At 49.2% G+C, this 4,229-nt stretch overlaps 1 pseudogene; it reads right to left on the reverse strand.

Moving 5' to 3' along the window:
• Positions 1-1,048: 1,048 nt before the first annotated feature.
• LOC112415533 (40S ribosomal protein S3a pseudogene) lies at positions 1,049-2,230 on the reverse strand (annotated as a pseudogene).
• Positions 2,231-4,229: the final 1,999 nt, after the last annotated feature.

Raw genomic sequence — 4,229 nt, forward strand, 5'->3', positions numbered from 1 at the left:
TAGCTCCTCCTCCTCAGGCCAGATGCTCTGTATCCTAAGAATGTCTCCAACAACTAGACACAAAGTGTGCCCACCCCTTGGGAAGTCCACCTACGCAAACAGTGTTAGGGCAAGAATTTTGTTTTTTAAGTGCAAACATAATATCTTAAATTTTGCCTCTTGGCCCACAAAGCCTAAAATGTTTGCTATCTGATCCTTTTCAGAAAAAGTTTTCCAATATTGGTCTCAGGAAGAAAACACTTTATCTTTTTTTTTTTTTAATTAATTTACTTATTTGTTTATTTTTGGCTGCATTGGGTCTTTGCTGCACGCGTGGGCTTTCTCTAGTTGTGTCGAGCAGGGACTACTCTTCGTTGCGGTGCACGGGCTTCTCATTGCAGTGGCTTCTCTTGTTTGCGGAGCACGGGCTCTAGGCGTGTGGGCTTCAGTAGTTGTGGCACGCAGGCTCAGTAGCTGTGGCTCATGGGCTCTAGACCGCAGGCATCAATAGTTGTGGTGCATGGGCTTAGTTGCTCCGCAGCATGTGGGATCTTCCCGGACCAGGGCTCGAACCCGTGTCCCTTGCATTGGCAGGCGGATTCTCAACCACTGTGCCACCAGAGAAGTCCCTATCATATCATTTCAGTTGACACAGAAAAGGCATTTGACAAAATAAAACATCCAGTAATGATAAAATATCTCAGCTAACTAGGGAAAGAAGAGAACTTCCTCAACTTGATAAAAGGCACCTAGCAAAAACCAGCAGGTGACATCATACTTAATAAAGACTGAATGCTTTCCCCATGTGACTGGGAACAAAGCAAGGATGTCCACTCTCACTTCTATTCAAAATTGTACTAGAAGTCTTAGCCAGTGCACCAAAGCAAGAAAAAAAAAAAAGCATACAGATTGGAAAGGAAGAAATAATTTTCTATCCTAGAAAATTCTAAGGAATCTACAAAAACCTAGAATTTCAAGTAGTTTATCAAGGTCATTCGACATGAAGGCAGTACACACACACACACACACAAATCATTTTTCAATACCCTACCAATGTACAATTTTTTTTAATATCACAAATGAGGTCTTTTATTTGTCACCATTAAAAGTCTGATTTTTCAACAGATTCCTGGACTGGTGGCTCATATCCATCAGCTCGTTCAACTTTAGCACCTCTCTGGTCCCCAGGAGCTTTTCCAGAACTACTACCTTCACCATGTAGCTCCATGAGTTTTCCCAATTCAAACCTGGGCTGCTTCAGCATTTTTGCTTTTCTAACAGAGACCTCATGGAGTGGATAAACAGATCGGCAGGCCTTTTCTATGTCTTTCCCAGTGCTGTCTGGAATCAGTTTATTGACCACCCCTTTCGGGTCATTTGTCTGCACCTCTCGGGTCATGAGTTCCGTCATCTCCTTGCGGACCTGGCGGACCTGCTGGTGCTGGGCATCAGAGGTCTTCCGAATCTGATTGGTGCGTTTTTTTTAGTAAAACCCACACAGAAGAGACGAAGCAAATAACCATCGGTAGTCTTGACATCAGCGTGAGCTCCGATCACGGTCTGCCATTTTGTGACCACGGAGCACATTTTGTCACGGGTAGGATCCACGCCACGGAAATCAGTCAGGCAGTTTTTGCCCTGAACGTCCTCAGTAATAAGCTCGAATTCTCTAAATGCGACTTCATCACTCTGCAGATCGGCAGGGCTCGCTTCAAACACACGCCCCCTGCGGCCATCGGATGCGATTTTGGTTCCTTGAGTTCTCGTGACTAGTGTTTTCCTAATATTTCTTATATTGAACATAGCTGGTGCTTTCACAGCATACCAATCTTTCTTAGAAAATGGGTCAACCACTTCCTTCTTGGCTCCCTTTTTACCGCCTTTCGTAAGGCGCTTGTTCTTTCCAACCGCCATGGTAATGCTCCGAGAGCCAAAAAAAGCTGTACAATTTTTAATAACCCTAGTAATGTATAATATTTCTATGCCCTAGCAGTGTACGAAATTTAAAAACAATGCCATTTACAAGTGTGGAGCCCTATATCGAGGGCACAGGACAAAAATCTCCAGAATTAACCAAGCCCCCATAGCAACCGTTGCCATGGGCTCTCCTGACCTAACCGGACAGCCCCCAACTCCGTATTAGGTACAATATTCACCTTGTAGCATCCTGACCAATCACCTAATGCCATCCTGCCAGCAGGAGTTTTCTTTGTCTTGCGGCTGTAAAAGTTGGCTTCTAGCCCACAGAGGGGGTCGGCTCTCCCTGGTCTATCAGGAAGTGGGCCCGCTGTATTTGCAGCGCCCCTCGCTAACTCTGCTCTTTGTTCTCAATAAACTCACTCTTTTCTAAAACACTTTGTCTGGAAATTCTTCCAACCCCCACACGGACCACAGTATTTTGGTGGCCCGTACGGGGACGCTCGGGGGGTCCCCCCTCCACACTGTCGTTTCTTTTTTCGAACCCTCTGTGAACAGGCGAGGGGCACCCTCTGGTGTGTTCTGAAGGCCTCACAACCCATTACGCCCCAGTAACTGCCACCCAAGCGGGTGAGGCCTCTCCTTTTCCTCTCTCTCTCTCGGGCTCAGGACCGGGCCAATTAATATTGTACGGGCACGGGTCAGGCACTTAAAAGCCATTAGGGCGCCTGCCGCTTGAAGACTCCCGTGAAAGGGAAAGGGGGTCACGGAACAGACCAGGCTGTTAGAGCATCTGCCCCCAGCGAGACAACTTCCGCGCACCGTGAGGCACATATTGGTTCAAGCAGAGCACTGAGCCCCCTCCCCTTGGCCGCCGCCTTCCCGCCAGGACTACAAGGCCGATTCTTCAGCCTGTCTTCTCTGTTACTTTCACCTTTTTCTCGGGCCAGATTGATTTACAGGAGCCTCGGTGTTGCCTCTGAGCCGTCCCAGGAGTGCTTTTCACGTTTCAGGGAATCGCCAAACAGAGAGTCACCCGCTGGGTCCTGGGAATCTGTCTCTCCTTTCTTTCTTTCTCTGCCTGAGCCACGCGATGCCTTAGTTGCATGGTTTGTGCCTCAGTCACATGCTCAGGGGTCACCTCTCATGGTCGGACGCGATTGTTGGGACGGTCGGCCCATTTTATGCCTTAGTCGCACGGAGAGAGCACTGGGACAAAGGGGACACCTTTCTGTCAGCCGGTGACTCTCAGTACCCCCTCTTTCTATGGCATACAGGCTAAGAACGGGTTCTGGTATGTCTAGGAGCCTCCCTCAGACTCACCCCTCGGCTGTATCCTCAGGAACTGGAAAACATTTGACCATGAAAATCTCAAAAAGAAGAGGCTCGTTTTCTTTTTTCTCTTTTTTTTCTTTTTTTTGCGGTATGCGGGCCTCTCACTGCCGTGGCCTCTCCCGCTGCGGAGCGCAGGCTCCGGACGCGCAGGCTCAGCAGCTATGGCTCACGGGCCCAGCCGCTCCGCGGCATGTGGGATCCTCCCGGACCGGGGCATGAACCCACGTCCCCTGCATCGGCAGGCGGGCTCTCAACCACTGCGCCACCATGGAAGCCCTCATTTTCTTTTGTAACACAGCGTGGCCCCAGTATAAACTGGGGGACCGAGAACAATGGCCTGTTAATGGCACACTAAATTATAACATGATCCTCCAACTTGATCTCTTTTGCTGGAAACAAGGAAAGAACTCAGAGATCCCTTATGTCCAGACCTTAATGGCCCGTAGTCAGAATCCAGATCTGAGGGACTCATGCCGCATGTGTCTTTCTGTTGCCACCTTCTCCCCCTGCCCCCTCTGTCTCCCTCTCCATCAAATATCCTAGGCGACACTCTACCTGACATTTCCTGTCCCCCACCCCATCAACCCCCTTTGCTTCAGCCCCCGCCCCTGCCTCAACCCACAGCTCCGCATCAGCCACCCCCTTTATCAGGGTGAAAGCCCGCTCTCCCCTCCCCACACAAGATCAAGGACTGCCCAACGCCAGGAAGCAGATTGTAATATGCTTCCCTTAAGGGAAGACATGGTCACTGTTAGAGTTCATGTTCCCTCTCCCATGTCTGACATTTCCCAAATTCAGAACAAGTTAGGTTCCCTCAATCAGGATCCCACCACCTTTATCAAGGAATTTCAGGCCCTCACCATAGCCTTTGACCTGACCTGGCAAGACATTCATGTAGTCCCGACCACTTGTACTCAGGAAGAGAAAAAACAGGATATGGGCATCAAGCGAAGCTTGGGCAGATGAGGCACATTCTTGAAAATCCCAATGAAAATCGA

Source organism: Neophocaena asiaeorientalis, unplaced genomic scaffold, assembly GCF_003031525.2.
Source record: "Neophocaena asiaeorientalis asiaeorientalis breed wild unplaced genomic scaffold, Neophocaena_asiaeorientalis_V1.1 scaffold629, whole genome shotgun sequence".
Classification (NCBI taxonomy): Eukaryota; Metazoa; Chordata; class Mammalia; order Artiodactyla; family Phocoenidae; genus Neophocaena; species Neophocaena asiaeorientalis.